The following is a 10727-nucleotide window of genomic DNA, read 5'->3' on the forward strand; positions in this document are numbered from 1 at the left end:
TGTTCCTTTTGTTAGGAGATTAGTACACCAACATTCAACAATAGAACTAACAACTCACAAACTTTGAAACAAGTTTGAAAAACATATGTATATGTATATGTATATGTATGTGTGTGTGTGCACATGTTGCATGTGTATATATAAAGTTGTCATAACTCATAATATTGGCGTATTTTAATATAACCCTAAGGGTTTATGATGTCAAATTTACTTTTGTCAATAATTTGTACTCAAATTAGATTTAAATTGTACTTGCATGATGATTGAATACACTAAAAAAAGGGCTTGTTTTGCCTCTTAAGAGGTACAAGGAATGCATGGATCTGAAAATAAATGACCACAAGTCTAAAGACAATGCCAATATTTGAAATGAATGATTAGATATTCGATGCATTCAATAAGGCATTCTCAGAGGATGACTTTGATATCTTGGATTATTTTCTAGAGGTATCTCTTTCTACTCATAAGTCTATTGAACAAACCCCACATTCAGACTCTTCTTCCGTGTGAAACAAGAAGTCCATGAATGTTATTGTTGTCTTTGTTGCCCCTAAAAGGCCTAAGTGATGAAGGGTACTCCCCTTATAAACCCAAACACACAACAACAATACAAAAATAATAGAAAATGTGTGAGAGGAAACACGTGCTTCTTATTAGCTCAATGAAATTAAATTACAATATTCGGAAAATATCATGCAACAGCCACATGGGCATTCCCATTACAATAATCTGCAAGTCAAAGCCACAATCTGCACTACAGGAACTGTCTTCCGTAACCCTTGTTCATCCCTTTATATAGCATTTATAACTGTTGTAGAATATTCTAGAAGTGTAACTTTTCCCCTTTTGGCGCCCAACGGTCCATCGGTTCATTTTTTTTGCCCAGATAGAATTTCATCGGAACTTGAGTTTTGGTGGCACAAGCCATAACTTTTGACACGGGTGCCTAATTTTCTATTATAATTTATCATTGGAAAGCTCCTGCTGAGATCTACAATGGCAAATATATCTATTTGTATGGGTTTTGAACTTTTTCGAGGCCTCTTTTTCAAGGTTTTCAATTTTGAGTTTGAGCTTCATTGAAGAAATTACTTGGGATAAAAACTTTGATATCTTTCAAACCACTCAGGATATTGAGTTGATTCTTTCGCCAATCATCTTATTTTTCAATTTGGCTCCTTCGAACCAGTTTTCACATCCAAATGATAAAAAATGAGCAAAAGTCTTGAAAGTAGCTCGTGACTATTTTTTGCTATTTTTTAGCTTCTACACGTGTTATATAGTGCAGCCAATCTAATGAGTCCCACAAAACTAAGGAGAAATGACAAACAAAAGAAACTACAACATTTCTTTTTTTGAGTGATGCAAGATTGCTCTTACACCTTGGATGCTCTTGCATCACTAAGAGACTAATCATTTACATGACTGTGATTAATACTTTGAAGAAAGTTACAATCTATTTGTGGCATTCCATTTTAAAGTAACTCTCTTGATTTGTTCACAAGATTTGCTCCATCTACAAACTCTTCTCATAATTAGGTTACTCATACATATAATACTAGACAAAACAAACAAAATTTTAATCAATCTAACACTTCCTTACCACCTTTTCAACCAAACCTTTCTCAAGCACCTAAACCTCCAATTAAGCAACCTAGTGATTATGATCTTATCGAGTGACTTCATGTTACTTCCATTAAGATCTCAATTTGGGATTTGCTTCAAAGATCTTTTTGCCTTCTTCTGCTATGCCCGTAGATGTAAATGTGTTGATAGGTCATATTCGTGTAGATTCGCCAAATATTGTGTTCTATCCACATGAACTCACACCTCTAGAAGTAAGGAACCAAGATCATCTATTAATGATAATTGTTTATGTTAACAATGTCGGTATTAGACAAACTCTCATTGATATTGGTTCGACACTCAATGTTTGTAGTTGCAATCTATTGCCCAAAATCAAAGTATATTCAAATTCTCTTGCTGCATCTTCTTTGTTCTTTTTTTTTTTGACAATACTCGCAAATTTTCTTTGGGCATTGTTATTCTTCCTTTAAAGATTGGACCAATTACTATTCCAACCTTGGTGTATGTTATATCAAGACCTTTACCATATAATCTTCTTTTGGGTAGACCTTGGATTCATGCTTTGGGAGCAATTTCTTCTAACCTTTATGGTTCTATTAAGTTTGTTACTAACAATCAACTAGTTACAGTCAAAGCTAATCCTAATGCTATGCATCTATGTCAAATGGTAGCAATTGGTCAGGCTTGTGTACAATCGCTCCCATGGTATCCCCTAAAATGGAAGTCCATGAGAAGGTTGTATCTAAAGAATATCCTCCTAAAGTAGGAAGTCCTAAGTCTACTCCTATCCCATCACCTTCTTCTTCATCTCCTTCTAAAGTGAATGTTTGTTTGGGTGATGATTGGGGAACTTTGGTTTTCATCAAATCTTACATCGACAAATACAAAGTATCTAGTCTACTTGAATATTCCTAAAATCCCATTTGCCTCAACTAAGAAAGATGATTATGCATCTATAAGGTGAGGTGACACTTATCATGTTGATTATCTCTTCTATACCAATTCTTTGACTTATCATGACTTATACTCATGTTATGGGTTGAGATATTATCTTCTCTCTAAGTATGGCTATGGAGATAGGGGTTGTGGACCTGATGAACAATGTATTAGAGTTCCTTTAGAGGTTGAACCTTACCACTCTAGTGCTGGACTTGGATACTGCACCGCATCTTCTAAGGAAAAACCCTAGTTGAATGTCAACGTGATTTCTGTCGAGCCTCTTCCTCTTAGCTTATTCATCTTGAGTATATTGAAAGCGAAGTAAACTCCAACAAACTTCCCTTAGATTTTTTTCTCCACGTAGGAAACTCTAAAAGGAATTATTGTGCATGTATTCAAATATCCTTTCCTATCATCATAGGTGTTGATTTGTATATTGCTTGAATAGTCAAGCATATTTTGAAGAATCCGTTATGAATTATGATAAGGAGACCCTTTTATATCATGATGACGAGAAAATGTTTATGCCACATCCTTAAAATTGTGGTACTCTCGTTAAAGGGCATACTATCAATGTTATCATGGATCCTAAGTCTTCTGAAAAATTAATTAAGACTGGAAAGTGTCTCTCCTTGGAAGACTCTAAATCACATTCTAACCTCTTGCATCATTATTTTGATTTCTTTTCTTGGTCATATGAGGATATCCCTAGTATTAATGAATCTGTAGTGGTTCATAATATCGTTCTATGTCTCGATGCCAAGCCCATTAAGAAAAACATCCATAAGATGAATCTCAAGGTGGCTCTATTGGTCAAGACTAAGATAGAAAAGCTTCTAAAAGCCAATTTTATATGTTCTAGTGACTACTCACCTTGGATATCGAATATTGTTGCTATTAGTAAATTTGATGGCCATATTTGTGTTTGCATCGACTTTCATGATTTTAATAAGGCTTCTCTTAAGAATGATTTTGCATTGCCTAATATTAATATGATTATTGATTTGACTACATTTTGTGTCTTGTTTTCTTTTATGGATGGCTTATTGGGTTATAATCAAATCCTTATAAACCCAAAATATTAGTACAAGACAACCTTTAGGACCCCTTAGGCTGCCTTCTGTTATGTATTCATGTTGTTTGGGTTGAAGAATGTTGGAGCAACCTACCAATGTTTGATGACTAATCTTCCATAATTTTATTCACAAGATATTAGATGATTATGTCAATGACATATTGGTTAGGTTTGTGACACGTCAAGATCACGAAAAAGAATTTTCACCCTATCTTTGAAATGTAATGCCTGCCAAAATACCTTAGAGAAAACAACTAACCTAACTAACAAATAGAGATTTAAAAAAAAAAAATCATCCACTAATGCAACATACAAAGATACATCTACACGTGCATTAATTTAATATCTACCAAAATGCATATAACATCATAAACATAACCGTGACATCATATTACGCAAGTGAAAATAACAATACAAGTATCCATCCCTAGGGTATCTCAATGTCATTACTTAACTAACAATAACACATAAGCATCACCCTAATCATGATACCATTAACATCCATCTCATTTAGTTCTTAATCAATTACTTCCTTCCTAACATGAGAGTGCAAATCCTCCATATCCCCATTAACTCTTGGATTCATTTTAAGACACCAAATCAAATGTTCCTAATTCCCTTTCTAAAAACCATCCAACATGATAACATCTTCCTTCCATATAAGTATCACTTAATTCAAATCTAATTTATTTCCTTTAAGAGTAACCATATAACCTACAAGCTACTCATTCATATACATATTCTAACATATTTTCAATATGGTACTTTAACTTATAGACATGCACGAATCATTAAACAATCTCACTACTAAGGGACATACTTTTATCACAAAAGCTATTGATAACTTGACGATGTGGGTCAAAGCTATTGCGCTAAGGTCCACTACTACTAAAGCAATATATGACTTTCTTCTAAACAACATAATTTTTTGTTTTGGATTGCCTTCTACCCTCGTATTTGATAATTATACATCATTTAAGAACAAGGATGTGAAGCAGTTCCTCGGGAAGTTTCACATTCAACATCTATTTTTTACACCTTATTATTCTCAATCCAATGGTCAAGTTGAGGCTTTGAAAAGGCAATTGAACAAATGTTGTGAAATACAATCAATAATTATGGTATGGATTCACATAGTCAATTGACCTTTGAATTATGAACCTATTGCATGAGTGGTTGTAGTACTACTGGTAGTACTTAGTGTAATCTCATTTATGGTGTTGGTGCTATTATGCCTTTAGGGTTCGAGATTCCATCCTTGCGAGATCTCCTCATGTGGTTGATTGATAATGATACTTATTGCACTAATTGTCTTAATTAGCTTGAGTTGCTTGATGAGCACCAATTAAAGGCCCTTGAGCACCTTCAAGCTTATCAAAATCTTTACCTAAGTAGTATAATCATAAAGTTCTTTCTTGTACCTTCATCATAGACGACCTCATTCTCTATGACAATTTGAGAAACATTAATGTGCCACATAACCAAAAAGGGAAGTTTATCTCTAATTGGTTAGGGCCTTACATTGTCAGCTTTGTTTGTGGTTTTGGTGCTTATGGCCTATGTGAAATAGATGCTACATCACTAAAGGAACTACTCAATACCATGCACTTACATTGATACTATGCATAGAACCATTGTATGTGTCATGCACATTATACTTAACGCTCCTTAGGATGTTGAGTTTTTCATGTTCTAACATTTCTTCATCAACACATGGTTCTTTTTCATTGTGTTATGATTTGTGCATGTATGGTTAATTTCTTTGGTAAGACATTCAGTATATATGTGTTATATTTTTATGTATTGTATCAATATATTTTATGTCAATTATTTATTGTGCTATATTAGTTAGCACTATATACACCTAAAAATGGTTTGAAGATAATTAATTAAATAAACAATTATTTAATTAATCCCCCTTCTCAATTTAATTGGATTCATTAGCAATTTGATTAAATTCCTTCATTCATCTACTTATTAATAAATATAAGGATTTATTTAATGGGTTCATTTCAATATCCCCCTTTGATTAATTAATCTTAATTAATTAATCCTCCCCCCATTTAATTCATTTCTTCTAATCCCCTAATTAATTAAAACAAATCAATTTATGAGTTGTTGAAAGTTAATTAGCCTTTTCCTATTATTTGAATTTTTAAATTCAAATTACCCACATGCCTCTTTACTTCTAACCACCTAACCTAACCATCCCTTAACCTAACCCATTTCACCTAACCTTGGGTTTAACTAACCCTATCCTATCTTGCACATCCTAACCTCCTATGGTGTGGATATTCTCCCCTTGAGACACATGGCACTTAGGTCACATGTCTCCTACCTTGGACACTTGCCCTCTTATGAGCAAGGCTCCTTGACACTTGTCACCACAGAGATGACAAGTGTCCCTCCCTCCAACCTCTTCTCCAACCTCCTCCAATTTCACCCTTGATATCTTCAGACTCAATCTTGATCGTTGATTCCTACCACCTCACCCCTAACCTTGGAAATCCTATAAATATCCCCCATTTTGTAGCACAAAGGATCCCATTTCATATCATTTTAGGCATTGTTACTATAGGCATATCCCTTCTAGCATATCATTTAAGCATTGTTATTATAGGCAATTGCATCTTAGATCTAGTTTAATTTGATCATTTTCTAGCATAATTGTTGAATCATGTAGCTTAATCAATCTCTTTTCTAGCTTAATTGCATCATCATCATAACTTAATCATGCATATCATTAGCTTAATTATCCTCTTGGATCAATCTAGCAATATCAATCTCATCTAGCTTGCATATCATATCATTTCAAATCCTCCATCTAGGTGTAGTCAAGTCACTTGGATTGCTTATCCAGATCTGAGAGCAAATCCACGCTCGCATCTCTTAGGAGGTGATAGGTCACTTTGTCATGGTTTATCTTTCGTCTGATTTCAATTTGCTAACCATGCTTGTAATGATCTATTGAGTGTTTGTGTTGCAGCTGCAGCTACCCTACCTCACAACCATGACATTTTGGAGCCCACCGTGGGGCTGAAAATCTAATTTCTTGGCCTCTGTCATCATCAAATATTCAATCTCATGGGTTTCTGGTCCGGCCTGTTTCAGAATCTCGTATGAGTACCTTTACTGTATCATACGAGTTGCTTTGTGCACTCGTACGGGTATGTGAGAATACTCATACGATCAGGTGAGAATACTCGTACGAATTTCTGCTTCTGTGTTTTCAAAATAGATTGCATTTTAGGGTTTTTATGCTTCAATTTGGCTACTACTAATGCTAACCCTGGTCTGTTTGTGAGTTTTCTAGCAGCCTAACTAGTTTTTGCAAGACGATTGTCGAAGATTACGCTTTTCAAAGCTTCATTTCATCAAAACAACATGACAACTAACACATCTGTTTAGCAGGTTGCCTAAGGAAAATCAACAAGACTTTGTGTATTCTTAAGTTTTCTAGGCACACTTACTTTGCTAATGGTAAATGAAAATCTTGTTTTCTATGCTTGAGAAGTTGTCTAAAAGGTAGGAGAGTATGCTCTTGTCCATTTGGACAATTAGAAATCTCGATCCTTGAAGCACTTCCATGTTTGAGATTTGATTACCTTTAGCGAGCCTGTCACAGGGGGAAAAAGTAATCACCCTGTGAGAATGACCCAAGTGAGTACAACTAGACCTAAGCTTTCTGACTCACTCTAAAAAATAGGCCTCTCAGGATTAAAGTCTTGGAGGATGGGATTATTTGAGTTTTCTCTTTTGAGATCTCTCATATCGTACATTTAGTAGGGCCTCGCAGTCTTTTGAGATAACCTTGTCCCACATTGGAGGATATATCGTTCCTATTGGACTTGGTTTTATCAAAATCATCATCATTGCACTCCAAATCCGAAGATCAAAAAACTTGCAAACTTTAAACACTTGAATTATCTTTTTGTGTCATATCACTCTATCATATCTACATTGACAGTTGGTCACTTATTGAAACACCTTTTAGACAATCGAGTCCTTGCAACGAAAATCAAAACATTTGAAATAGATGAAGATCATAGAAACATGGAATACCAAAGAAAAATACAAGAAGAAGACATAACAAGTCAACATATCAGAGAAATCAAACAAGTCCAAAATCAAAAGCCAACTATGTCAAAACCTCACAAGGATTCAAATGCATCTCCAAAGAAAGGTGGCTCTTTTATGCAACTCTTAAAGAGATCCCTAAGGGATTTTGCTGAGAAAGATCAAGATCACGCACCTATGTCTAGCAATGGCTCATCCCCCCATAAGAAAATTGACTCTCCAAAGGCATCTATTCCTACACCTCTTGAAAACTTGCAAGAATCTTCCATAGCATCCTCACCAAACAATACACCCAAAGATAAAGTTCCCCAAGGGATATCCATAATGGTCATCAAACCTATTTCAAAGGATCATATTCAAAGCCCATCTCCTTCATATCTAAGTATTAAATCCTTGCAACATCCCCATAACGCTTCCTTGCAAATTGAAGTCCTCATTCATAGAACGCTTGTTAAACATGTCCTAATAGATGGGCGAGTTGGCTTAAACATTTTCTCATTGAGTCTTTTTCGTGCTCTAGGTTATTCAGAAGATGCAGTTGATCCTCGAAAAAAGATCACCATCAAAGCATATGATGAAGAAGAGCGTTCCTCTAAAGGGATTGTGGTATTACCCATCAGAGTGGGAACTTTGCAGAAAGACATAGCATGCCAAGTTCTAGACTTGGACTTACCATACAACATACTCTTGGGAAGACCATGGATACATGATATACAAGCTATTCCATCAACATGTCATCAGTGCCTGGAATTTCCATAGAATGGGCAGGAAATCACGATCCCAATAGACTCAAATCCATTGCAATGTTGTAGTAATCTAAAACCATCTCAAGAGGTCATTGTTCCACTTAACAGAGAGGCGGCATCTTCAAGCACACAATCCAAGGAACAATCATTTGCATCAATTTTGTCAAGCAAGGAAAAACAAATGCAGCTAAGAGATCAAGGGAATGGAGAATATTTGCTATCATGGAAAAACAAACAAGAGCAACTTGAAATTGAAAGGGAAGAAGAAGATGTAGGAGTCGATGTAGTTCATGCGTATGCAGGGCAAACGTTAGGAACTAGCCCACTTGAATCGGAATCACATTCGGTTGACTTGGACTTAATCGAGGATGATTAGGAGCTACCTGCAAAAGGTCATTCTGACAAGAGTATCGTTCTAAACATTAAAATGCATATTGAAAGCTCGAACATCTCTATCATGACCCCTAATATCTTTGAAGCAATTCAACTTGAGAATCCTTTGCCTTTAATCCATCCTGAACTTATGGACTAGGAAAATGAAAGACATACTACCATTAATACCTTTCCTAATGACCATGCCATATCCTTATATCTTAATGCAATCAAACCCACAACAACTTCCACCAGGGATTTCGCTAACGTATCTTTGAGTCAAGTGGGTTCCAAATCTCCTAGTTGCAAAAGTGAAAATCAAGAAAATGATATCAGGTCTAATGCTGAAAACCATTTGTTGGCAACATTAGACCGAGAAAAAGTAAAAAGAAAGGATGCATCTAATAGTGAAAACCTCCTTGAGGCACCGAAAGATGGGATATTTGACACCTTACCTGAATACTATCAAGAGAGGTCATCTATCCCGATAGAACGAACATAGGCAGTTACCATTGGCACAATTGATCTACATCCAACAATCTCTCTATCAAAACATAAAGTGCATCAATATTTGGATTTCCTCAAAAGATGGCAGATCAATTTACTTGGTCATATGCAAACATTCTAGGGTTAGATCCAGATCTTATAATACACCACCCGAATATCAATCAAGGATTAGGCATCAATAATGGAACATAGCATGGATCAGGAGTAGACATTCTATTCATCACACCACAAGGCCATACGATTCCAAAAGCGTACAAATTAAGCTTTCCATGCACCAATAACACAACAAAATATTACACTTTGGTTATAGGTATCAAAATGCCTATAGAATGAAACATTACACAGCTTCAAGTGTTTGGAGACTCTCAGCTCGTCATCAATCAAATCAATGACGATTATAAAACAAAGGATGACAAAATAATGCCTTATAAGAAGGTGGTTGATGATGTCAAGAAATACTTTGTCGAATAACTTTTCAGCAGATTCCAAGGAATGACAACAAAGCAACAGACGCAATGGAAACACTTGCTTCTCTACTTTAGACACAAGAAAATCAAGAGCGTTATGAATTCCTAGTGGAAGAGTTGTTTTACCCTGCACATAATTGTCTTGATTCCCAAACTATCTGTCACCTTGTTGGGCATCATTCTTCTCACTATGGCCAAACTTACACATACCTGAAAGATAATATCCTCCCTCCTGACTTATCAAAGAAGCAAAAGAGAAACTTTATTCACCAATCCTCCCATTATACTCTTGTCGCAGATACCCTTTTTAAACAAGGTCTAGATGGTACTCTTTTAAGATGTCTCGAGCAAGAAGAATCTGAGAAGGCCTTAAATGAAGTTCATAATGGAATTTGTGGCACTCATTCAAGTGGTCTAAACCTTTCGAAAAAACTCATAAGCTTGGGCTATTATTGGCCAACTATGGAACAAGATTATTTTCAAATAGCTAAAACATGCAAACAATGTTAGATCCATGGAAATTTCATTCATGCACCAGCACAAGAACTTCATGCTTTGACAACATCTTGGCCTTTCTTCCAATGGGTTTTTGATCTAGTAGGAAAGATAAATCCTCCTTCATCCAATGGTCAAAAATTCATCCTTGTAGCTACAAAATAATTCACAAAATGGATTGAGGTAGTACCTCTCATCAATATCACAAGAAAACAAACTGTTGCATTTATCTTGAACTACATCATCTGTCGCTATGGAATACCCATGACTATTATCATTGATAATGGGCGATCGTTCAACAATCAAGATGTACAAGAGCTATGTGAGAAATTCAAAATCCGACACAAATTGTCCACACCCTACTATCCACAAGGAAATGGAAAATCCGAAGCATCAAACAAAACTATTCTAAAAATCCTCAAAAAGACAATGAAGGATGCTGGTAGAGATTGGCATATTCAA

The sequence above is a fragment of the Cryptomeria japonica genome, chromosome 5 (assembly GCF_030272615.1).
Source record: "Cryptomeria japonica chromosome 5, Sugi_1.0, whole genome shotgun sequence".
In the NCBI taxonomy this organism is placed as follows: Eukaryota; Viridiplantae; Streptophyta; class Pinopsida; order Cupressales; family Cupressaceae; genus Cryptomeria; species Cryptomeria japonica.